We start from the raw sequence: 27319 nt of genomic DNA, 5'->3' as shown, positions 1-27319 counted from the left end.
CACTGAGTGTTTGCTAGTATAATGGCTTAGTTATAATGAGTTGGAGTGTACAGTGCAGGCAGACGTGCTGCAAATGTCTTTGCACTAGTGTGACTAGACAAAAGTCCAATAGCCACGTTTAGGATGCCACTAGGTACACTGAGTTTTTGCTAGTATAATGGCTTAGTTATAATGAGTTGGAGTGTGCAATGCAGGCAGACGTGCTGCAAATGTCTTTGCACTAGTGTGACTAGACAAAAGTCCAATAGCCACGTTTAGGGTGCCACTAGGTACACTGAGTGTTTGCTAGTATAATGGCTTAGTTAGAATGAATTGGAGTGTGCAAGGCAGGCAGACGTGCTGCAAATGTTTTTGCACTAGTGTGACTAGACAAAAGTCCAATAGCCACGTTTAGGATGCCACTAGGTACACTGAGTGTTTGCTAGTATAATGGCTTAGTTATAATGAGTTGGAGTGTGCAATGCAGGCAGACGTGCTGCAAATATCTTTGCACTAGTGGGACTAGACAAAAGTCCAATAGCCACGTTTAGGATGCCACTAGGTACACTGAGTGTTTGCTAGTATAATGGCTTAGTTATAATGAGTTGGAGTGTGCAATGCAGGCAGACGTGCTGCAAATGTCTTTGCTCTAGTGTGACTAGACAAAAGTCCAATAGCCACGTTTAGGATGCCACTAGGTACACTGAGTGTTTGCTAGTATAATGGCTTAGTTATAATGAGTTAGAGTGTGCAATGCAGGCAGACGTGCTGCAAATATCTTTGCACTAGTGGGACTAGACAAAAGTTTAATAGCCACGTTTAGGATGCCACTAGGTACACTGAGTGTTTGCTAGTATAATGGCTTAGTCATGAGTTGGAGTGTGCAATGCAGGCAGACGTGCTGCAAATGTCTTTGCACCAGTGTGACTAGACAAAAGTCCAATAGCCACGTTTAGGATGCCACTAGGTACACTGAGTGTTTGCTAGTATAATGGCTTAGTTATGAGTTGGAGTGTGCAATGCAGGCAGACGTGCTGCAAATGTCTTTGCACTAGTGTGACTAGACAAAAGTCCAATAGCCACGTTTAGCATGCCACTAGGTGCACTGAGTGTTTGCTAGTATAATGGCTTAGTTATAATGAGTTGGAGTGTGCAATGCAGGCAGACGTGCTGCAAATGTCTTTGCACTAGTGTGACTAGACAAAAGTCCAATAGCCACGTTTAGGATGCCACTAGGTACACTGAGTGTTTGCTAGTATATTGGCTTAGTTATAATGAGTTGGAGTGTGCAATGCAGGCAGACGTGCTGCAAATGTCTTTGCACTAGTGTGACTAGACAAAAGTCCAATAGCCACGTTTAGGATGCCACTAGGTACACTGAGTGTTTGCTAGTATAATGGCTTAGTTATGAGTTGGAGTGTGCAATGCAGGCAGACGTGCTGCAAATGTCTTTGCACTAGTGTGACTAGACAAAAGTCCAATAGCCACGTTTAGGATGCCACTAGGTACACTGAGTGTTTGCTAGTATAATGGCTTAGTTATAATGAGTTGGAGTGTGCAATGCAGGCAGACGTGCTGCAAATATCTTTGCACTAGTGGGACTAGACAAAAGTCCAATAGTCACGTTTAGGATGCCACTAGGTACAGTGAGTGTTTGCTAGTATAATGCCTTAGTTATAATGAGTTGGAGTGTGCAATGCAGGCAGACGTGCTGCAAATGTCTTTGCACTAGTGTGACTAGACAAAAGTCCAATAGCCACGTTTAGGATGCCACTAGGTACACTGAGTGTTTGCTAGTATAATGGCTTAGTTATAATGAGTTGGAGTGTGCAGAGGACAGGAGGGTACAGTGCCAGGGTTGTGGGGCTCTGGGTAGAGGAAAGGAAGCCTGCCTTTCTATTCCCTCCTAATGGGGAAATGCAGCGACGAAATCCCTGAATTCCCTGACCTTAGCTACACAGACGCTGTCTCTGTTTTCAGGACCTGTCACCTATGGCTCTGACCCTGCCCGTACGAGCCCTTAAAAGGACTTATAGAAAGTGCTATCCCTAAGCTGTCCAGCGCTGTGTATGGAGTGCATACAGCTGTATCGGACAAAGGACGGAGCTGTGCCAGTGATGTCTGACACCAAGGACGCAGAAGGCAGATAATGGCGTGCTGGAGGAAAATGTCCGTTTTTATAATGCAGGGACATGTGACATGGACATCCTATCACACATGCCGTTGCTTCTCTGGCTAAAAGTCCACTTAGCTGTGTGTGTGTCTGGGATTGGCTGACATGCTGGCCCGCCCCACAAGACGCAGTGATCTGAAGGCGCTGTTCACGGACACTATACACTGAAATTTCATAATAGTGTGAGTCACAGAGTGACTTACACTATTACAGCGGAAAGCCAGCTAGGAATTAGCTGTTTTTTTGCTGCTAGAACCATTATCGAACGTTTCTAGAACTATCGAGCTTTTGCAAAAAGCTCGAGTTCTAGTTCGATCTAGAACAGGCCCCAAAATCACTCGAGCCTAGAACTGGAGAACCTCAAACCTAGAACCGCGCTCAACTCTAGTCAGGACTCGCTGTGTTCTAAACGCAGCGTGTCCTGATCATGGGCATATACCCTTAAGGTACAAGCACTGAGAAAAATTACTTTTATAATTTTTGGACTCAGAAATGGACTTTTGCCCAGAGATGGACAGACTGCATGTCATTCTTTAAAATCACTTTTAACCATTTTTTTTTGATGCTGAGACCTTTAATTAAACTGGAAAAAAATATTTAGACTATATGATTACTTTTCACATGTTAATGCGCTTTCATTTACAATATGATCACAATATCCCGAAGCTAAAGAATGTTCCAGGAAAAAACCTGACAGAAATGTAAATGCAGATTAAATATTTCTTTTTTTTTTTTTTAGTTAATAAAATACATCAATTACAAATCTGCAGCAATAAATTATTGATAGCTAGACAGACATGTGTAGCAGTATGAAATTACAAATTTAATAAATAGAGAAAATTTGAAAGACATTGTTCTCATGATTATACAATGATGTTGAGAGTGCAATGTACTGTAGCAAAAGTCTGCATTTTAAGTAGACGGTTGCTGATGCCATACATCTGCAAAGTGACAAAATATGACAGTTTACAAATGTGCTAGTAGTTGAAGGGTTTTATTTCAATTCCAAGTGTGCTTTAGCAAGCTTCCATATCAGTAGAATTGTTCCCACATGTCAGGATTAGATTTATTAAATTTCATGACATATTTTTCTGCAAGTCTAGTAATTAAAGGAATATGACATTGTAAAAATTATGTGTTATAAATGAAATATTGATATAGTTTATCATTATGTAGAATAGCCAATATAAAGGCCTAGGGTAAGGGCAAAGAGGTTCACATTGCCAAAAGTGATGTAGCGCCACCTGCATTTTTTTCAATGCTGGAAAACCACATGTTAGTCAGGAAAAAAAAAAAAGAAACCACAGAATGTTCTATGCTATAGAAAAGCACAGGAACAACTAAAGCAGCTCTCAAGTTTCATGAAATCAGAAACCCCCAATTTTTCATTATCATAGAGCACTGAAAGAAGTAACTATTCATTTTCCAGCCTTTGGAATCTCTGTGACGTGGAACTCCTAAAATTTCTGCATCTAGGAACTCTGTTGTAATCACATTTCTACATCTCAAATTTATGGAAATCTGTGAGACACAATTCACCAATTGTCAGATTTCTAGAATTCAATGAGGTCTAAGGGAAAATCTTTTCTCCTTGCGGAGACCTGACAAACTAATTCTGGCTGCCAGTGAGGAGTCTTATAGCTGCAAGGCTCCTCTGGGAAATATTCAAATTGTCTCTTCAAGGAGGAAGGAGATGAACGCTAGTGCCACCTATTGGAAGTAGAAATACTAAAAGTCAAAAGTGAATTTATGCCAGATCAGAACCTTAATTTGCAGACACGGTGTTTCGGGATGGTTATCCCTCGTCAGTGCAAAGTATGAGGTCTAATCTGGCTGCATGAGAAGCTAAAGTGGGGTCTAAGGGGAAATCTTTTCTCCTTACGGAACTGACAAATAGTGATGGGCGAAACCCCCCTGATTTTCGTGTTCGGGAGCCTTGCACAAACGTTTTGTAAAGATCGAGTTTGGGTTCTGATATAATGCGAACTTGCGACTGAACACCAAACTTGGACTTCACAGTTATGGGATGTGGCGGGGGGGCTGTAAAATAAAGAATATAGTTAATAATAAACATTGTCATTATACTTACCACTCCCGTGACTCGTCCTGCAGACTTTATCTCCTGGCTGCTTCTGAGACCGATCATTGCTGTGCCCCCGGATTACAGGACCTTCCATGATGTCATAGCCATGTGACCAGTCTGGTGTGAATGTTGTACAGACATTGGGTTACAGACTGGTCACGTGGCTATGATGTAACGGAAGGTCCTGTAACCCACGACGTATCAATATTCACACCCGACTGGTCACATGGCTATGACGTCATGGAAGGTCCTGTAAGTCACATGTAGCAGAGCTGAAGATGCTCTCCCACCTTTGGTCTACATCAGAGTTTTTTTTTAATAAAGATGGAGTCCAAAATGTCTTCTGTTTTATTTCTAATGAAATATTTTTTCTCTGGTGTTGTTTTATTTTACTGTTAAAAAAAACAGACAATCACAGACACTGTTACAGAGTAAGCATCTGTGATTGGATGCTGGAGTAACTTGAAACCAATCCATACATTCTAGCATATAGAATGTATGGGCAGATTCCAGGTTACTCCAACAGCCAATCACAGACTCATTCTGCGTGACAGCGTCTGTGATTGGATCCCTCACACATATAGTAGTGTTAAAATAAATACATAGTAAATAAACATAGAGCTCCACGGTATTTTTGATTCTCAGTAGAGATAAAGTGGATGGCTATGGGCTGCCACCCCCATCTGCCTGACTTTACCTTGGCTGGCAATCAAAATACAGGAAGCCCATTAATTTTTTTTCCAATTACTTAAAAATATAATTTAAAAAAAAGCGTGAGCTCCTGCCGCATTTTGATCGCCAGTCATGTAAAGTCAGGCATTTGGAGGCTGGGATTACAGTGTGGTAATGCCCAAGCGTTCTGTGCCCCCACGCTAAATACCACTGCCTGCAGCCACCCCTGGAAATGGCCGCCCTTTTTCTTAGCACCATTTCCAGGCACTTTAGCCGGCTTGTCCAGCGGCCCTAATGGTGGTGGCACGCTGGGTAATAAAAGGAGTTAATACCAGCTGTGTATTCTTAGCTGGTACTAGGCCCGAAAATCATGGTGTCACACTAAATGAGACATGGCCACCATGAATTTCTAGTAAACAGTAAAAAAAAAACACAACTCACAGAATATTTTTTTTATTAGAAATAAAACAAAAAAACATTTAGAGACTTCATCTTTATTATAAAAAAAATCCTTAGACCGACGTAGTCCACAGGAAGAGCAATGTCATCTCTGCTTCATCACTCTGTAAAGACAAGTGTCTCTACAGAGCGAGAAGCAGGGAGAGCCATGTCAGCTCTGCTTTATCAGTATGTAAAGACAAGCGTCTCTATGGAGCGAGAAGCAGGGAGAGCCATATCAGCTCTGCTTCATCGTTCTGTACAGACAAGCATCTCTACAGAGCGAGATGCAGGGAGAGCCATGTCAGCTCAGCTTCATCATTCTGTAAAGACAAGCATCTCCACAGAGAGAAAAGCAGGGAGAGCCATGTCAGCTTTGCTTCATTGCTTTGTACAGACAAGTGTCTCTACAGAGTGAGAAGCAGGAAGAGCCATGTCAGCTCTGCTTCATTGCTCTGTACAAAGCGAGAAGCAGGCTGACACTGAGGGTAGGATTCTACTTGCGTATGACTCGTGCATTCTCGCATTGCATCTCCCTACATGGCCTGACACCTCCGGAAAGGGGTGGCTCAGCTGCATGGAAATACATGCAGCTGACCTGCTCCTGTCAGGAGAGTGTGCGCTATGCTGGGTGATGCGATGTGACACTTGCACAGTGACAGTCAAAGTTCAATCGAGTGCATGAGCCATGGACTCGGGTGAACCCTGACGTCACCACAAACATGGTCGAAAGATGAATACTGCCGAGTGACGTGCAGTGCATTGACTACCCCTAGAAGTTAACAGGACCTTTGATGATGTCATAGCCATGTGACCAGTCTGTAAGCCAATGTCTTTACAACATTCACACTAGACTGGTAACATAGCTATGACATCAGGGAAGGTCCTTTAGTTAGTGGTGGTTACCCGGGGCACAGCAATGATTGAACGTGGAAGCAGAAGCGACCGGGAGACAGAGTCTGCAGGACGCGTTGCAGGACCTGAAAGTATAATCAGAATGTTTTTAATAATGTGCTTTTTTTTACAGCTCATGGACCCAAACTGGGCCCGAACTGTAAAACGAGCTTCCCAAGAAAGCTTGAGTTCGGGAACATGTGCATGAACACTATGTGTCCGGTACGAACCCAAAACTTTACAGTTCGGGTTTGCCCATCACTACTGAGAAACCAATTCTGGTATCCAGAGAGGAGTCTTATAGCTGCGATGCTCCTCTGGGAAATAGTCAAATTGTCTCTTCAGGGAGGAAGGAGACGAACTCTAGTGCCACCTATTGGAAGTAGCAATTCTAAAAGTCAAAAGTGGTCCTTTAACGAACCTTTTATTTTTTAGAATTCAATGAGAAATAGCACCCCATCAGAAATAAGCGCTATTTTGCTGGATTCTGAGGGCAAGGAAGAAGTTGAAAAATAATATTATACTCGCTCTTTGGTCTTCTCATTTTATGTCTGCTAACATTCAAGCTGACTAGATCCCACACATGTGGGGTGTATCGCATATCATTGACAATAACTACATGAGTCACACCGTATGTTACAGCATGGAGCCTGGTCAGCTACCCAGAATGATAAGAACGCCAAAGAGGAGTGATCAGAGGACAAGGCAAATTTTTTTGATGCAACTCAAATCTCCACACCCAAATTGAGCTAGTCTGCCAGAATCAAATTTTGGGAGATTTTCTCAATACTACTGACCATAACCCAGCCTCCTGTAAGTATATAAGTAACAAACTGTCATATCCCAGCTGTCTGGAATAATTTGCCTACATCAACTAAAACTCAGTAACAAATTCTCCTCCATATCTTGATTTTCAGAAAAACTATATTAGAAACCCCACATAATAATTAAGTTTCCTACAATAAAATAATGAAAAAACTGTTCATAGCTCAACTCAATGAGAAAAGATTCACAGTATCTCAGCCTTCTACCAATTTTTGAGTTAAACCACTGTAAAAAGGGAAGATTCGGGGACTAACTACAGTAACTCATAAATATTTAGGTTCTAGGGGGACTGAGCTTTGCAAACTTTCAAAATGTTCCTATTTTTGAAGCAGAGATGTCAATTACAAAGCTGCATTTTCAGCTTCTTTTCTTAATTAGATGAAGGTAGACTTTTTAACTTTAGACAATAAATCATTATTCATTGTGCAGAGAAAGAAGAATGATTGTCATATTTTGTTAAGGGCAATGCACAGATCAATAGATCCTCAGAGCCAACTTTATGCTAATTTACCTAGTAGGGTATAAATGGATGGATGCGTTTCTTCTAAGTGAATGAAAGTTTTTAATTCTCTTTACTGGTCAAACAAGAATAACACATAATTTTTAATCCAAAAAGTATTTTCACTTTTCATCTGACTTAGCATTAGCCTTTATTCTCCTCTATACCTACGGGGAATGAAAAAATAAAAATGCAGGTTCAAGTTATAGAAACTTTTATAGAGATAGGAAGATTTTAGAACAAATATTATATTAGCCATTTAAATATACATAATACATATTGTACCTTTGAAAATAGACAAAGTTCAACAATAATAAGTTTTCCAATATTTGAAACATCCATAAATTCTAACTTTTTAATTCAGTGATAAGTAAAATTTACTCATGGCTGTGAAAACATTTGACCTTTTGCACATGACCTTGTTATAGCATTTTTCTCAGTAAATTATTTCTTATCTTGAATAAAATGTAATATTAGACAACGGCAACCAGAATAAACATGACTCTGTTCTGAAATATTACTGATATTATCAAAGGAACAGGACAATGGGAAATTTATTATTAGCTTTTTAAAAATTGTTCAAAGAAAACTGTTATGGCTTTAGATTTGGTTAATTGCATAATCATTAACAGTTTATTTTAATCTATGGTAGAGCTGGTAACAGTTCTGTCTAGAGATGATCAAAAGGTTTCACAAGACTCTGGTCTAACAGACATTTTGAAAGTTTGGGTGGCTGCCTACCAAAGCCCTGTAAACCTCTACGTGCCTGCTGGCATTCTCTATGCCTCTAGTCTTCTTATTAATAGTTGTTGTGCTACATTATATTATTGTCATTACGCACATACAAAAAGATCAGATGCTGGTGATAGCAGCAAATATGAGAAAGTACACATGGCTCTGGTCGGTTGTTGAAGCTGGGTCCTGTAAAACATTTTGCTAATCTCTACATCTGGTAAATTAACATATGTTCCTTCTGAGACATATGCTATATAGACAAAAGTATTTAAGGCTGTTTAACCCTGTAGATGTTGCAGTCAATAGCAACTATGCTATTCGGAGGGTTAGAGAGGAAGGGAGGTTCCTTTTTGGTTTCATTAGCACCTCATTGCTGCAGTCGCAGGGAACTAATGGCTGCCATGGATACCAGATGTCAAATAGTAACTTTAAGGCTTCCTTCATACATTTGTGTTTCTGATACATGTGATGTCTATTTCACACATACCGGAGGCACGGACAAACGTAGACCTATTAAAATCAATGGGCCTGCGCACATGTCCGTGTTTTCACATGGGCCGTGTGTCCGTCTGCTCCACACAGCGACATGTACATTGCAGTTCAAAAGTTTAGGGTCACTTAGATATTTCCTTATTTTTGAAAGAAAGCACATTAATTTTCAAAGAACCTAACATTAAATTAAACAGAAATGCACTCTATACATTGTTAAGGTGGTAAATGACTACTCTAGCTGCAAATATCTGGTTTTCTCAATGTTTTGATTTTTTTATTTACCATGTTTACTATATGGTAAAACTGACCTGACAGTATGATTTCCCAAGTCAGTATAAATATGTAGATCCCAACATGTGTATAAATATAAATATATATTTTTTTTTATTTATGGTGAAAAAAATCTGACATTTATCTCATTTTTCAAGATCTGTAACATTTTAATTTTTTCAGAATCTGGGGCCATCAAGTACCTCTAACAGCCAAGGGGATCTCTGATCGACCCATGGCTGTTAGAGGCACTTGATGGCTGATTTAATCAGCTGTAGAGAACTGGAAAAGATGTGGGCCCAGCGTGTGAGCCAGTATGAAAGGTAGCGATACGGCAGATGACATATATGTACATCATCAGTCATGAAGGGGATGCACAAAGCTATGTGGGGACTCAGAAATGTTGACTGGCATGTAAACGTTTGGGCACCTTTGGAGAAATTTTCAGTTATTGTGAACAGTTAAGCAAGTGTAAAAGGTATAAAATGTAAGATGGCACATTTCCTTTGTATGTTAAGCAAAAAAAATATATATTTTCTTGTTTTGCATTGTAAAAATTACAAAAAGGAAAGTGGTCCAATACAAAGATTTGGGCACCCTTGGAGATTTGTGTGCTCAGATAACTTTGACCAATGTTTCAGTCCTTAGTAGAGTTGAGCGCGGTTCGTGGTTCGTGGTTCTCCAGTTCTAGGCTCGAGTGATTTTGGGGCCTGTTCTAGATCGAACTAGAACTCGAGCTTTTTGCAAAAGCTCGATAGTTCTAGAAACGTTCGAGAACGGTTCTAGCAGCAAAAAAACAGCTAAATCATAGCTTGGTTTCTGCTGTAATAGTGTAAGTCACTCTGTGAATCACACTATTATGACATTTAAGTGTATAGTGTGCGTGAACAGCGCCTTCAGATCACTGCTGTTTCTATAATGGCGATCGCCATTTTTTTTTTTTTTTCTTGTCTTCCTTCCCTAAGCGCGCGCGTCTTGTGGGGCAGGCCAGCATGTCAGCCAATCCCAGACACACACACAGCTAAGTGGACTTTGAGCCAGAGAAGCAACGGCATGTGTGATAGGATGTCCATGTCACATGTCCCTGCATTATAAAAACGGACATTTTCTTCCAGGACGCCATTATCTGCCTTCTGCGTCTTTGGTGTCAGACATCACTGTCGCAGCTCCGTCCTCCTCCTGAGTCCTATCGCCGATACAGCTGTATGCGCTGCATACACAGCGTTAGACAGCTTAGGGAGAGCACTTTATAGCAGTCCTTTTAAGGGCTCAAACCGGCAGGGTCAGAGAGCCATAGGTGACAGGTCCTGCAAACAGCAACAGCGTCTCTGTAGCCAAGGTCAGGGATTTCCTCCCTGCATTTCACCATTAGGAGGGAATAGAAAGGCAGGCTTCCATTCCTCTACCCAGAGCACCACAATCCTGCCACTGTACCCTCTTGTCCTCTGCACACTCCAACTCATTATAACTAAGCCATTATACTAGCAAACACTCAGTGTACCTAGTGGCATCCTAAACGTGGCTATTGGACTTTGCTATAGTCCCACTAGTGCAAAGATATTTGCAGAGCACGTCTGCCTGCATTGCACACTCCAACTTTTTTAAACTAAGCAATTTTACTAGCAAACACTCAGTGTACCTAGTGGCATCCTATACGTGGCTATTGGATTTTGCTATAGTCCCACTAGTACAAAGACATTTGCAGAGCGCGTCTGCCTGCATTGCACACTCCAACTGTTTTTAAACTAAGCAATTTTACTAGCAAACACTCAGTGTACCTAGTGGCATCCTATACGTGGCTATTGGACTTTGCTATAGTCCCACTAGTGCAAAGACATTTGCAGAACACGTCTGCCTGCATTGCACACTCCAACTTTTTTAAACTAAGCCATTATACTAGCAAACACTCAGTGTACCTAGTGGCATCCTATACGTGGCTATTGGACTTTGCTATAGTCCCACTAGTGCAAAGACATTTGCAGAGCGTGTCTGCCTGCATTGCACACTCCAACTGTTTTTAAACTAAGCAATTTTACTAGCAAACACTCAGTGTACCTAGTGGCATCCTAAACGTGGCTATTGGACTTTGCTATAGTCCCACTAGTGCAAAGACATTTGCAGAGCACGTCTGCCTGCATTGCACACTCCAACTTTTTTAAACTAAGCAATTTTACTAGCAAACACTCAGTGTACCTAGTGGCATCCTATACGTGGCTATTGGACTTTGCTATAGTCCCACTAGTGCAAAGACATTTGCAGAGCACGTCTGCCTGCATTGCACACTCCAACTTTTTTAAACTAAGCCATTATACTAGCAAACACTTAGTGTACCTAGTGGCATCCTATACGTGGCTATTGGACTTTGCTATAGTCCCACTAGTGCAAAGACATTTGCAGAGCGCGTCTGCCTGCATTGCACACTCCAACTGTTTTTAAACTAAGCAATTTTACTAGCAAACACTCAGTGTACCTAGTGGCATCCTATACGTGGCTATTGGACTTTGCTATAGTCCCACTAGTGCAAAGATATTTGCAGAGCACGTCTGCCTGCATTGCACACTCCAACTTTTTTAAACTAAGCCATTATACTAGCAAACACTCAGTGTACCTAGTGGCATCCTATACGTGGCTATTGGACTTTGCTATAGTCCTACTAGTGCAAAGACATTTGCAGAGCGCGTCTGCCTGCATTGCACACTCCAACTGTTTTTAAACTAAGCAATTTTACTAGCAAACACTCAGTGTACCTAGTGGCATCCTAAACGTGGCTATTGGACTTTGCTATAGTCCCACTAGTGCAAAGACATTTGCAGAGCACGTCTGCCTGCATTGCACACTCCAACTTTTTTAAACTAAGCAATTTTACTAGCAAACACTCAGTGTACCTAGTGGCATCCTATACGTGGCTATTGGACTTTGCTATAGTCCCACTAGTGCAAAGACATTTGCAGAGCACGTCTGCCTGCATTGCACACTCCAACTTTTTTAAACTCAGCCATTATACTAGCAAACACTCAGTGTACCTAGTGGTATCCTAAACGTGGCTATTGTACTTTTGTCTATTCACACTATTGTAACGATATTTGCAGCATGTCTGCCTGCATTGCACACTCAAACTTTTTTAAACTCAGCCATTATACTAGCAAACACTCAGTGTACCTAGTGGCATCCTAAACGTGGCTATTGTACTTTTGTCTATTCACACTATTGTAATGATATTTGCAGCATGTCTGCCTGCATTGCACACTCAAACTTTTTTAAACTCAGCCATTATACTAGCAAACACTCAGTGTACCTATTGGCATCCTAAACGTGGCTATTGTACTTTTGTCTATTCACACTATTGTAAACATATTTGCAGCATGTCTGCCTGCATTGCACACTCAAACTTTTTTAAACTCAGCCATTATACTAGCAAACACTCAGTGTACCTAGTGGCATCCTAAACGTGGCTATTGTACTTTTGTCTATTCACACTATTGTAATGATATTTGCAGCATGTCTGCCTGCATTGCACACTCAAACTTTTTTAAACTCAGCCATTATACTAGCAAACACTCAGTGTACCTATTGGCATCCTAAACGTGGCTATTGTACTTTTGTCTATTCACACTATTGTAAACATATTTGCAGCATGTCTGCCTGCATTGCACACTCAAACTTTTTTAAACTCAGCCATTATACTAGCAAACACTCAGTGTACCTAGTGGCATCCTAAACGTGGCTATTGTACTTTTGTCTATTCACACTATTGTAACGATATTTGAAGCATGTCTGCCTGCATTGCACACTCAAACTTTTTTAAACTCAGCAATTATACTAGCAAACACTCAGTGTACCTAGTGGCATCCTAAACGTGGCTATTGTACTTTTGTCTATTCACACTATTGTAAACATATTTGCAGCATGTCTGCCTGCATTGCACACTCAAACTTTTTTAAACTCAGCCATTATACTAGCAAACACTCAGTGTACCTAGTGGCATCCTATACGTGGCTATTGGACTTTGCTATAGTCCCACTAGTGCAAAGATATTTGCAGAGCACGTCTGCCTGCATTGCACACTCCAACTTTTTTAAACTAAGCTATTATACTAGCAAACACTCAGTGTACCTAGTGGCATCCTATACGTGGCTATTGGACTTTGCTATAGTCCCACTAGTGCAAAGACATTTGCAGAGCGCGTCTGCCTGCATTGCACACTCCAACTGTTTTTAAACTAAGCAATTTTACTAGCAAACACTCAGTGTACCTAGTGGCATCCTAAACGTGGCTATTGGACTTTGCTATAGTCCCACTAGTGCAAAGACATTTGCAGAGCACGTCTGCCTGCATTGCACACTCCAACTTTTTTAAACTAAGCAATTTTACTAGCAAACACTCAGTGTACCTAGTGGCATCCTATACGTGGCTATTGGACTTTGCTATAGTCCCACTAGTGCAAAGACATTTGCAGAGCACGTCTGCCTGCATTGCACACTCCAACTTTTTTAAACTCAGCCATTATACTAGCAAACACTCAGTGTACCTAGTGGTATCCTAAACGTGGCTATTGTACTTTTGTCTATTCACACTATTGTAACGATATTTGCAGCATGTCTGCCTGCATTGCACACTCAAACTTTTTTAAACTCAGCCATTATACTAGCAAACACTCAGTGTACCTATTGGCATCCTAAACGTGGCTATTGTACTTTTGTCTATTCACACTATTGTAAACATATTTGCAGCATGTCTGCCTGCATTGCACACTCAAACTTTTTTAAACTCAGCCATTATACTAGCAAACACTCAGTGTACCTAGTGGCATCCTAAACGTGGCTATTGTACTTTTGTCTATTCACACTATTGTAATGATATTTGCAGCATGTCTGCCTGCATTGCACACTCAAACTTTTTTAAACTCAGCCATTATACTAGCAAACACTCAGTGTACCTATTGGCATCCTAAACGTGGCTATTGTACTTTTGTCTATTCACACTATTGTAAACATATTTGCAGCATGTCTGCCTGCATTGCACACTCAAACTTTTTTAAACTCAGCCATTATACTAGCAAACACTCAGTGTACCTAGTGGCATCCTAAACGTGGCTATTGTACTTTTGTCTATTCACACTATTGTAACGATATTTGAAGCATGTCTGCCTGCATTGCACACTCAAACTTTTTTAAACTCAGCCATTATACTAGCAAACACTCAGTGTACCTAGTGGCATCCTAAACGTGGCTATTGTACTTTTGTCTATTCACACTATTGTAAACATATTTGCAGCATGTCTGCCTGCATTGCACACTCAAACTTTTTTAAACTCAGCCATTATACTAGCAAACACTCAGTGTACCTAGTGGCATCCTAAACGTGGCTATTGTACTTTTGTCTATTCACACTATTGTAAACATATTTGAAGCATGTCTGCCTGCATTGCACACTCAAACTTTTTTAAACTCAGCCATTATACTAGCAAACACTCAGTGTACCTATTGGCATCCTAAACGTGGCTATTGTACTTTTGTCTATTCACACTATTGTAAACATATTTGCAGCATGTCTGCCTGCATTGCACACTCAAACTTTTTTAAACTCAGCCATTATACTAGCAAACACTCAGTGTACCTAGTGGCATCCTAATCGTGGCTATTGTACTTTTGTCTATTCACACTATTGTAACGATATTTGAAGCATGTCTGCCTGCATTGCACACTCAAACTTTTTTAAACTCAGCCATTATACTAGCAAACACTCAGTGTACCTATTGGCATCCTAAACGTGGCTATTGTACTTTTGTCTATTCACACTATTGTAAACATATTTGTAGCATGTCTGCCTGCATTGCACACTCAAACTTTTTTAAACTCAGCTATTATACTAGCAAACACTCAGTGTACCTAGTGGCATCCTAAACGTGGCTATTGTACTTTTGTCTATTCACACTATTGTAAACATATTTGAAGCATGTCTGCCTGCATTGCACACTCAAACTTTTTTAAACTCAGCCATTATACTAGCAAACACTCAGTGTCCCTATTGGCATCCTAAACGTGGCTATTGTACTTTTGTCTATTCACACTATTGTAAACATATTTGCAGCATGTCTGCCTGCATTGCACACTCAAACTTTTTTAAACTCAGCCATTATACTAGCAAACACTCAGTGTACCTATTGGCATCCTAAACGTGGTGTGAGGTAGCGTCGTCGGCTGCGCTGCAGAAGACACGGGATCCAGGCACCAAGGTTCACAGCACACGGTTTATTATCCAAAGCAAAGTCCATAATAGTACATATGTGCCTTTCCGGCAGAGAACTCAGGGAGATGTGATCACTCCCTCACACCCGGCACACCTGCCCTCGTTCCTGTTTCCTTTTAACCCTTCCTGAAGCCTGTAGGGAAACAGCATTAACCCCGGAGTGGAGTTGCTTTCTATCATGGAGTGAGCACAACCGGGGCGAGACATACCGGCCGTCATAGATAACCCCGGTCACAGTCTCACATACCCCCCCCTCAGTTCAAGCGTGCGGGGTTGAACTCCTGCCATCAAACACGGGCCGCGGGACAAGGCATCGGCGTTGCCCTGCAACCTACCGGCCCGGTGTTCAACCGTAAACCGGAAGTTCTGCAGAGAAAGGAACCACCGGGTAACCCGGGCATTCCGTTCCTTGGCGGACCTCATCCAGACCAGTGGAGAGTGATCCGTCACCAAGCGAAACTGCCGTCCCAGCAGGTAATAGCGTAGGGACTCCAAGGCCCACTTGATCGCCAGGCACTCCTTCTCCACTACGCTATAATTCCGCTCGGGAGGGGTGAGCTTCCTACTCAAGAAGGTGACGGGGTGTTCCTCCCCCTGAACCACCTGAGACAGCACTGCCCCCAGGCCGACCTCCGAGGCGTCAGTCTGTACTATGAACTCCTTCCGGAAATCAGGGTTGACCAGAATGGGCTGTCCGCACAGGACCTCCTTCAGGGCCCGGAAGGAGTCCTCGGCCTGCGGAGTCCAGCGCACCATGACGGACTTCTTGCCTTTGAGAAGGTCCGTCAAGGGGGCTGATAGTCCCGCAAAATCCTTTACAAACCTCCTGTAGTGCCCCACGATACCCAGGAAGGCCCTAACCTGCTTCGTGGTCAGGGGTCTAGGCCACTTCTGGATCGCCTCAACCTTGTTAATCTGGGGCTTAATTACTCCTTGGCCTATCACGTAGCCCAAGTAGCGGGCTTCCGTGAGTCCCAATGCACATTTCTTGGGATTGGCTGTCAATCCGGCTGTTCGAAGCGCGTCCACCACCGCTTGTACCTGTTCCAAGTGGGTCTGCCAATCGGAGCTGTAAATAATGATGTCATCAAGGTACGCTGATGCATACGCCTGGTGGGGTTCCAGCACTAAGTCCATCAACCTCTGGAACGTGGCCGGAGTGCCATGTAACCCAAAAGGCAAGACAACATAGAGGAAGAGACCCTCTGGCGTAACAAAAGCGGTTTTCTCCTTGGCGGACTCCGTCAGTGGCACCTGCCAGTACCCCTTGGTCAGGTCGAGCGTGGTAAAATATCGCGCCTGTCCCAGCCTATCAATCAGCTCATCCACCCGGGGCATGGGGTAGAGATCGAACTTGGATATTTCGTTCAATCTCCTAAAGTCATTACAGAACCTTAAGGAGCCATCGGGTTTTGGTATTAGGACAATCGGACTAGCCCATTCACTCCGGGATTTTTCAATGACCCCCAGGCGTAACATTGTCTTTACTTCCTCCGATATGGCTTGTCGTCGAGCCTCCGGTACCCGGTATGACTTCAGGCGTACCTTCAGGTGGGGCTCGGTGACAATATCATGTCGTATCAGACTGGTCCTACCGGGCAGCTCAGAGAAGACATCGGGGTTCTGCTGAACCAACCGTCTGGCCTCTCGCCTCTGTTGCTTGGTGAGGGCTTCTCCAGTCCTTACTTCCGGTTCGTCCTCTCCGGAGGTCGCTGGAGCCGGATGTGAACGACCCGAAGAGGAGGGAGATGGGGAGAAAACAGCCATCAGGCTTTCCCGTTCCTGCCAAGGTTTTAATAAGTTGACATGGTATATTTGTTCAGGTTTCCGCCTACCGGGCTGCAATACTTTATAGTTAACCACCCCGACTCTTTCCTTTATCTCGTAGGGGCCGTGCCACTGAGCCAGGAATTTACTCTCCGCCGTGGGGATCAATACCAACACCCGATCCCCGGGATTAAAGGTCCGCACGGTGGCTTGTCTATTGTAGCGGCCGCTTTGCGCGGCCTGAGCCTCCTGTAAATGCTCCTTCACAATTGGCATGACCGCGCTTATGCGGTTCTGCATACCTAAAATGTGTTCAATCACACTTTTATGGGGGGTGGGCTCCTGCTCCCAGGTTTCTTTTGCCAGGTCCAACAATCCCCGGGGATGTCGCCCGTATAACAATTCAAAAGGCGAAAACCCCGTGGATGCCTGTGGCACCTCTCGTATGGCAAACATCAAATAGGGAAGCATCATATCCCAGTCTTTCCCGTCTTTGGAAATCACCCTTTTGAGCATGGTTTTCAGGGTTTTATTGAATCGTTCCACTAAACCATCCGTCTGAGGATGATACACAGACGTACGCAACTGCTTGATCTGGAGTAGCCGGCATAGTTCTTTGGTCACTTTAGACATGAATGGGGTCCCCTGATCCGTAAGGATCTCCTTGGGCAACCCCACCCGGCAGAACACAGCAAACAACTCCCGAGCTATAAGCTTCGCCGCAGTATGTCTGAGAGGTATCGCCTCTGGATACCGGGTGGCATAGTCAACGATCACTAGGATATGCTGGTGCCCTCGAGCAGACTTTACGAGGGGCCCCACCAGATCCATCCCTATCCGTTCAAAAGGGACTTCTATAATGGGTAACGGTACCAACGGACTGCGAAAGTGGGTCAGGGGTGCGGTAAGCTGACACTCCGGGCAGGTTTCGCAGAACCGTTTTACCTCCCCAAAGACCCCGGGCCAATAGAACCTTTGCAATATTCGCTCCTGCGTTTTCTTGACCCCTAGGTGACCACTCATCAGGTGTTTATGAGCCAAGTAGAGGACCCGCCGGCGATACGGCTGGGGCACCACCAACTGCTCTACCCCTACGCCCCGTATTTCATCTACCCGGTAGAGTAAATCCTGCTTAAGAGCGAAATGGGGGTATCTTACCTGGGCACCTGGCAGCTGTGCCACCCCGTCAACTACCGTCACCCGACTCCGGGCATGTATTAATGTAGGGTCCTGGAGTTGGGCTGTCCCAAACGTATCCGGGGACACCTCCAACTCCGGGATGGGCTCGACCGTCTCAGCCTCTCCTGCCAATACCTCTAGGGGCGACCTGTCAGGTTCACATCCTGTCCCTATCATGGGGACCCCTACGGCAGGCGTCCCGGATTCAGGATTGTAGGGCTCAGGTCCCGGACTGACCAATATCTGAGGGGACTTAGGAGGTCCCTTCCATAAAGTCCAAAAATAGGGCAGATCCCTTCCTAGGATCACATCATAGGGAAGAGTATTAATAAGTCCCACCTCATGTTGCACCTGACCGCAAGGTGCTGTGATGGTGACTATCCCCGTGGGATAGTCTCGGCGGTCCCCATGTATGCAAACCACTCCCACGGTACGTCCTGTGGCCTTTACTTTAGCCCTTAGGGTTGATCGCACAAGGGTCACTAAGCTTCCGGAATCCAACAAGCCTGTAACCGGACATCCATTCACCTGTATTTGGCACAAGTGGGGCTCAGTCTCTGGGTAGACCAGGTCAGCGGTACACACCACCTGAGCATACATTGAACCCCGTCGGGTAACCCCACAATCCATGGGCTCCGTGGTGAGGGGACACTGGGCTTCCATATGTCCCACCCGCTGGCACCGCCAACATCTAATAGGGAAGGACACCCCCTTGACGAGTTGTCGTTTAGGGTACATAGTTTTCCGGACCTCAGGGACGGAGGGTGCGGCCTCAGATGGGACGGTAGCGGACTCCCGCACCGGTGTCAGCGGTGGGTCCTTGGCCCTAGGCTTGGAGGGGCCAGACCGACGGGCGGTACGCAAAGTCTCAGTGTCCCGTATCAAGTCCTGCGTAGCCACATTCCGCTCTACCAGGCATACTAATTGGTCCAGGGTACTTGGGTCGCCCTGTCCAACCCACCGTTGAATGGTGACGGGTAAAGTGCGTACAAAACGGTCAACAACTACCCTTTCTACCATTTGCGCCGGGCTCAGAGTGTCAGGCTGCAACCACTTTTTTACGAGATGCAACAAGTCATAGGCCTGGGAGCGTACAGGTTTGGTTTCCTCAAAGAACCACTGATTTACCCGCTGAGCCCGTACATAGGTATTCACCCCCAACCGAGCCAGTATTTCAGCTTTCAGGGTCACATAGTCAATGGCGTCCTCGGTACAGAGGTCCAGGTACGCTTTTTGGGGTTCCCCCGTCAGATAGGGTGACAATACTTCAGCCCACTGCGGGGTCGGCAGCTTTTCCCGCTCGGCCACCCGCTCAAACACCGCCAGGAATGCTTCCACATCATCACCCGGGGTCATCTTTTGCAACGCTTGTCTCACCGCTTTCCGGACGCTGCCGTCGTCACCCGGTCCCTGGGTTGTTGCTGCCGGTCCGGCACGGATCGACTTGGCCAGGAGAACCATCTGTTCTTGGTGCCTTTTTTCCTGCAATTGCAAGGCTTGCTGCTGACGTGCATTGGCCTGATCCATCTGTTCTTGGAATTTTTTTTCCTGCACTTGCAAAGATTGGAGCAGGTGTGCATTGGTCTGTTGCTGCTGTGCATTAGCCTGTTGCTGCTGTGCATTAGCCTGAGCCAAATGCTTTAGTATGTCCTCCATGGCGTCGCCGGGTTTGGGCTGTAGTATAGCCGCTCGAATCCAGGACATGCGCAGCTGAGTCACCAGGGATGAATGCTACACCTCATCGGCTGTCATGCCCGCCGATTCTCCACCATATGTGAGGTAGCGTCGTCGGCTGCGCTGCAGAAGACACGGGATCCAGGCACCAAGGTTCACAGCACACGGTTTATTATCCAAAGCAAAGTCCATAATAGTACATATGTGCCTTTCCGGCAGAGAACTCAGGGAGATGTGATCACTCCCTCACACCCGGCACACCTGCCCTCGTTCCTGTTTCCTTTTAACCCTTCCTGAAGCCTGTAGGGAAACAGCATTAACCCCGGAGTGGAGTTGCTTTCTATCATGGAGTGAGCACAACCGGGGCGAGACATACCGGCCGTCATAGATAACCCCGGTCACAGTCTCACAGTGGCTATTGTACTTTTGTCTATTCACACTATTGTAAACATATTTGCAGCATGTCTGCCTGCATTGCACACTCAAACTTTTTTAAACTCAGCCATTATACTAGCAAACACTCAGTGTACCTAGTGGCATCCTAAACGTGGCTATTGTACTTTTGTCTATTCACACTATTGTAACGATATTTGAAGCATGTCTGCCTGCATTGCACACTCAAACTTTTTTAAACTCAGCCATTATACTAGCAAACACTCAGTGTACCTATTGGCATCCTAAACGTGGCTATTGTACTTTTGTCTATTCACACTATTGTAAACATATTTGCAGCATGTCTGCCTACATTGCACACTCAAACTTTTTTAAACTCAGCCATTATACTAGCAAACACTCAGTGTACCTAGTGGCATCCTAAACGTGGCTATTGTACTTTTGTCTATTCACACTATTGTAAACATATTTGCAGCATGTCTGCCTGCATTGCACACTCAAACTTTTTTAAACTCAGCCATTATACTAGCAAACACTCAGTGTACCTATTGGCATCCTAAACGTGGCTATTGTACTTTTGTCTATTCACACTAGTGCAAATCTATGTGCAGCACCTCTGCATGACAACCTCCTGCTCTGTTTTTAATAAGCTATAATGATAGCACAAAATACTGCCATTTAGTGGCATCATAGAACTGGCTGTTGTATTCCATTAGTGCCCCACTGGTGACAAGCTATTTCTAGCACCTCTACATCACACCCTCATGCACATTTTGCTACGCTAATGTTATAGCAAACTCATGGAATTCATTGCTGCATTTCATAATTCGGAGGGATAGAAAGTCAGGCTTCCTTTAGCTTTTCCTTCTGTTCATAGACAGCATCTCCAAGACAAATTTCCCCTCCACGTCTAAGTGTGGAGAGGCAGCTAGTGCACATGCGTGTGCCGATGTACCCCAGCTGCAGCATAATTACAGTGTTTCGCGTAGTCAGTATGCTCAGCCTGACTGTGTTATTCCTGATGCTAAGTCTTATTTTCGGGATACAGCGCATACTCCCACACTAAGTGTGAAAAGCCTCTTTGCACAGGTGCTTGCATTCCGTGCCGGGTCTAAGTCCTGTTTTGTGCCTAGACACCATGCTAAAGCTAATAGTCTTTTTTCAGAGACTGTATTTCATGCTACTGAGCATGCTCAGGCACTTCCTGCATCAGAGACTAGGTCCGGTAATGAACTCTTTGGCCCTGGCCCTGATGTGGGGGTCCCATATAGACCACAGGGCATCAGGTGTCCTCCCAAATGGCTTGCAGAGGCCCACACCTATGACTTGTCACCGCATTATTGATGGTCAGACGATGACTGGTGAGGTGTTTTGGTCATGGCAGCCATGAGGTCATCATTGAAGTTGCGGTTCCAAATAGGACGCTAGTTATGCCACACATGACGTGTCACTCTACTTTTGTCTCCAGGAGGTGCATTGTGGTTCACCCTGGTTTGGGGCGGACCCAGGTTATAAAAGGGGCTGGAGCCAACAAGGAGGTGTGCAGTCTTCTATTATGCTCCGAAAGAGCACACCTCCATGTGTTGAACCCATTGCAGCTTTAGGCCAGAGGTAGGCAGGGATAGGGTGGTGGATGCAGGCCACCACCACAGTTGGTAACGCAGAACGGTTAAGACCAGCTCCTGTCCTAACAGTCCTGCTTGTGCAGCCCAGTGGCATTAACAGGCCTGCTGCTGCTGATGCGCCTGCTGTCCACAGGTGTGGCCCCTACGCACACGGTCAGCGTACTCAATGGCCCCTGTGTTGTTAACAGGGAGTTCCTGGGCTGGGTGGGCATGTAGACCCTGTGACGCTAACAGGGCTCACAGTCTCCAGATCCGAATGGCGTCTAACTCGGTTCAGGCTACTATTTGTTTCATAGCCACACAGCTCTGTATCCTCCACCAAACCTTCAAGTTGCCAACCTCTCCTTTTCCAACTGGGATGGGGATATATACCTTTCTCTTTCTTTTCTTATTAATTTTCGTTATATAGCGGTCACAGATTATATACCACTTTATCCAAATCTGCCAGTCCCACTGTAACAGATGTTGTTTCTTCAGCAAATGTTACAGTTGCTTAACCACCAAATCCACGGACAAAAACTTTTTTCCCCTTTCCAACACACCTGTTCCCCTTTCCAACAGCATCTGTCCTTTTTCAACTCATTTTGGGATATGACCAAAAGTGCAACTGTGCAGGGACACCGTACTCAACGCCATCTCAGCACAGCAGCCATCCCTCGGTCCCTCCGATGTGGACAAGTAAAAGACCATTTCCCCCTATCCATGACAAAGCGTTGAGATTCACTCTGTGCAGCACTGGTGTTTAGTGGAAAAGTAGATCTAAGATTGCGTACCACACTCTGCAGATACTCCTGTATACGTGCGTCTATTTCTATGGCAGGAATTAGTTCGCCAAATTTTGTCTTGTACCGGGGATCTAACAGTGTGGCAACCCAGTATTCAGGATTACTTCAAATTCATACAATCCGAGGGTCATGTAGGTAGTGCAGCAAGAAGGCGCTCATGTGTCTTGTGCATCCAGGAGGACCAAGTCCTTGGTGTGTTGGTGGCAGAGAGGTGAGAATCGTGCATCCTTCCTCTGCCCTCTACCCACAACCTCGCACAACCGAAATGTGAGCAAGCTCTCACTCATCTGCTGAGTCTTCCATGCCCATCGCCAGTTCGTCCTCCATTTCTTCATGGGCTCCTGCACTTTCATCAACACTTTTTGCTGATACTATGCGCCCTTGTTAATCCCTCTCCCTCACCATGACTGCCGCATAGGTGCCGCTGACCATCTGGACCTTGTAGATCTTGGTATTCCTTCCGCATATGACTCCTCCTGTACTTCCTCCCCTTCCTCTTGTCCCAACACCTGACTCCGAATAATAATTACAGTGTGCTCCATCATGTAGATGACCAGAAATGTCACGCTGAGAATGACATTGCCAGTGCTAAACATCTTCGTCGACATTTCAAAACTGTGTAGCAGGGTGCATAGGTCCTTGATCTGACACCACTCCAGCAGCGTGATCTGCACCACCTCTTGATCAAGTTATCCCAGGCTATATGTCATACCGTATTTCAGCAGGGCTCTGCGGTGCTGCCACACACGCTGCAACATGTGCAGATTCCAATTCCTGCGTGTCGGAACATCGCATTTCCGGCGTTTAACTGCCAGACCCTAAGACTTCCGGAGTGATGAAAGTTGTTGAGCTGCTGTGTGCGCACGATGGAAGTGAGCACATAGCGAGCGTGCCCGCTGCACAAGGCCATGTAGGCCGTGATGGTGTTTTAAAAATTGCTGGAGAATTCGGTTCAACACGTGAGCCATAAAAGGCACGTGTGTCACATTGCCCTGAGGATGGCCCGCAGCCAGGTTTGCATCATTGCCGCACACGGCTGTTAAGTCACCAACGGAGTCCGCTCCGTCAATTTGTACTCCGGTCGCCAGGTGACAACGTGTTCCTTTCATGAATAGTGCTGATGATGGGAGAGTAGTCGATGCCAGCGGCGCAGGTGGATGCAGGTTATGCTCACCCACTGTGCTGCATTACCTTGACAGATGCAGAATCTCTGGCTGAATGTAGCTGGTGGGTATCTCACAGATGAAATACCATCATTCAGCTACAACCAATGGGAAGACACCACACCCTTTTTTATGCCCATCCTGTCTGCAGACCACTGCCAGACATAGCTATGAACCTCTGGTTAATTTTACCCCCAGTTCAGTTTTATGATTTTGTGTGCTTGTTACCTGACTACTTCTCCTGCTTGCTGTTTATGTACCTTGTTGGCCGATACGCATTTCACCTCTGCTTGTTTTCTGATTAAGTCCTGGCCGTCCCATTCTGTTCCTGTTCCTCAATTAATGTTTTGACCCTGCCTGACTACTATTCTCTGTAATAGCGGTGTGACTCACATTTCCCATACATTTCAAAGTAAAACTTTGACCGCCTGATGGCATTGAGCTCTGCTGCCAGCATAGTAAGGAGGTGTGTGGTAGTCCTTGTGCGCAGTTGCAAGGAAGGGTGGCCTGACCACACAGGGTTTGCGCCAAGGTGGAGGACCCACACGAGGTTGAAGAGGCAGAAGCAGTGTATTAACTTCTACATACAGAAGAAGGATTGACACAACTCGTGGGGACGGCAAGACTTGTACAGCAGACCCTTCTCCATCTCTCACCATAGTTTGCCAGTGCCCAGTCAGTGACATGTAATGACCCTGTCTATGCTTACTGGTCCAAGTATCTGTGTTGAAATGCACCCTGTCGCACACAGATTTTCTCAAGGAAGTGGTGATGTTGTGTTTGACATGCTGGTGTAGCGCGGGCATGCTTTTCTTGGAGAAGCAGTGGTGATTGGGCATCTGGTACTGGGGCACAGCGACAGACATAAGGTCTGTAAAATCCTGTGTGTCCACTACGCGTAAAGGCAGCATTTCGGTAGCCAACAGCTTACAGAGGGATAGAGTCAACCACTTAGCTTTGTCATGGGTCGCAGGAAGTGGCCTTTTATTTGACCACATCTGAGGGACAGCGATCTGGCTGCTGTCTGTAGACGGTGTTGAGTAGGGTGTCCCTGGAAAAATGCAGGTTTGTGAGAAAAGTGCAGGCGGAGACATGATGTTGCCTTCATGTTGCCTTCAGATCTGTTCATCTTGTATCATTTTTAAAAAACACAGCAAGCAAGGGTTACTCCAAGCGGAGTCTACCTTTTTTCCAAAAATTGGGCACACAGACACCCCATCAGTGGCAGCACTTGTGCCCTAGTTGCAAACAGGATGTTTTGATTTGCATCAAGCACATTCCAAATCCACAAGCATTTACTCTCCCCAGAATGACACAGGGGTAGTAAATTCCTTCTGGATCCATGACTTGTTCATTTTGATGAACGTCAGTCTGTCCACATTGTCACTGGACAGACGCGTGCGCTTATCTGTCAGCACACACCCAGCAGCACTGAAGACACGTTCAGAGACAACGCTGGCAGCTGGACACGACAAAATCTTCAAGGCGTAACTGGAGAGCTCTTGACATTTTTCTAGATTTGAAGCACAAAAGGAGCAAGGCTCCATTTGCAAATTCATGGCATCGATGTTCATTTGGAGATACTCCTGTATCATCCTCTCCATCCGTTGACTATGTGTCAGACTTGTTGTCTCTGGTGGCCTTGCAAAGGAGGGTCTAAAAAAATTATGAAAAGATTCCATAAAATTGCTGTTACCAGCAACAGATACGGTCCTACTGGTACGGGTAGACTGTTGAAGATGATGAGGCCGTCCCATGTTTGTCAAGTTACAACTGGGAGAATCACTCCCTTCACCTGCACGGTTGTTTGGTGGAAAAGCCGAGCTAAGATCGAGTAACAGCTTCTGCTGATACTCCTGCATACGTGCGTCCCTTTCTATGGGTGGAATTATGTCACAAAATTTGGACTTGTACCGGGGATCTAATAGTGTGGCAACCCAGTAGTCATCATCACTTCTAATTTTGACAATACGAGGGTCATGTTGGAGGTAGTGCAACAAGAAGGCACTCATGTGTCTTGCGCAGCCATGCGGACCAAGTCCACGCTGTGTTTGTGGCATAGAGGTGCTAACCGTTCTTTCTTCCTCTGACATCTCCCCCCAACCTCTTTCAACTGAAATTTGACCAAGGTCCCCCTCATCTGCTGAGTCTTCCATGTCCATGGACAGTTCGTCCTCCATATCTTCATGTCCTCCTGCACCTTCCTCAACATCTCGCCTGCTACCATGCGCCCTTGTTGATCCCTGTCCCCCATGGTCCCATGCCTGCCGCGTTGGTGATGATGAACGTCTGGACCTTGGTGATGTTGTTGTGTCTTGCGCATATGAATCCTCCTGTAGTTCCTCCCCTTCCTGTTGTCCCACCCCCTGACTCCGAATAGTGTTTAGCGTGTGCTCCAGCATGTAAATGACTGTAATCGTCATGCTGATAATGGCATTGTCAGCGCTAAACATATTCGTCGCCATGTCGAAACTGTGCAGAAGGGTGCATAGGTCCTTGATCTGAGATCACTCCATCAGGGTGATCTGCCCCACTTCTGCATCTCGTTGGCCCAGGCTATACATCATGACGTATTGCACCAGGGCTCGCCAGTGCTGCCACAGTCGCTGTAACATGTGGAGAGTTGAATTCCAGCGTGTCGCCACATCGCATTTCAGGCGATGAACCGGCAGGCCGAAAGACTTCTGGAGCGATGCAAGTCGCTCAGCTGCGGCGCTTGAACGGCGGAAGTGAGCACTGCAGACAGTTTCCGTGCCCTGGTCAGAAGGCCATCTAGGCCGGGATAGTGTGTTAAAAATTGCTGGACAACAAGGTTCAACACGTGAGCCATACAAGGCACGTGTATCACCTTGCCCAGGCGAAGGGCCGCACCCAGGTTTGCAGCATTGTCGCACACGGCCTTACCAGGCTGCAGGTTGAGTGGAGACAAGCATTTATCAAAATCAGTCTCCAGAGCTGCCCACAACTCAGTCGCTCAGGACTAAATTCATTATCCTTTTGCTGGGTGCTGTGGTGCGCACCGGTATTCCTAGCTATTTGAATGGAGCTTACATACTGGAGCCATTTTGACTCAGTATGGTATGTGCTAGTGGATACATGTGACTATTATTGATGACAGTTTGGTTATTTAACCATTTGCGGTCAAGCTAGTGGTTGTGGATATTTTGATACCAACAGACCTTATTTTAGGGATTTGTACAGGGTTTCTGAGGGTGAGTCTACATTGAGCGGGGGCACCATGTGTGATTCTTAGGATGCTGAACCCCATGGCAAGGTAGAGTTAGCTGTTAGGGCACCTTAGCTTTTGAATATCTTACATACCTAACTTTGTCACCTATCAGACCCCCCCTCTCTTGTCATTTGGTGCCTGCCTGGTACCTTTTTTATGGAGTTTTTTTTCACTTATACACCGACCTATTGTGTT

The sequence above is a fragment of the Anomaloglossus baeobatrachus genome, chromosome 1 (genome assembly GCF_048569485.1).
Source record: "Anomaloglossus baeobatrachus isolate aAnoBae1 chromosome 1, aAnoBae1.hap1, whole genome shotgun sequence".
In the NCBI taxonomy this organism is placed as follows: Eukaryota; Metazoa; Chordata; class Amphibia; order Anura; family Aromobatidae; genus Anomaloglossus; species Anomaloglossus baeobatrachus.
Note: the sequence above shows the minus strand (reverse complement) of the source record.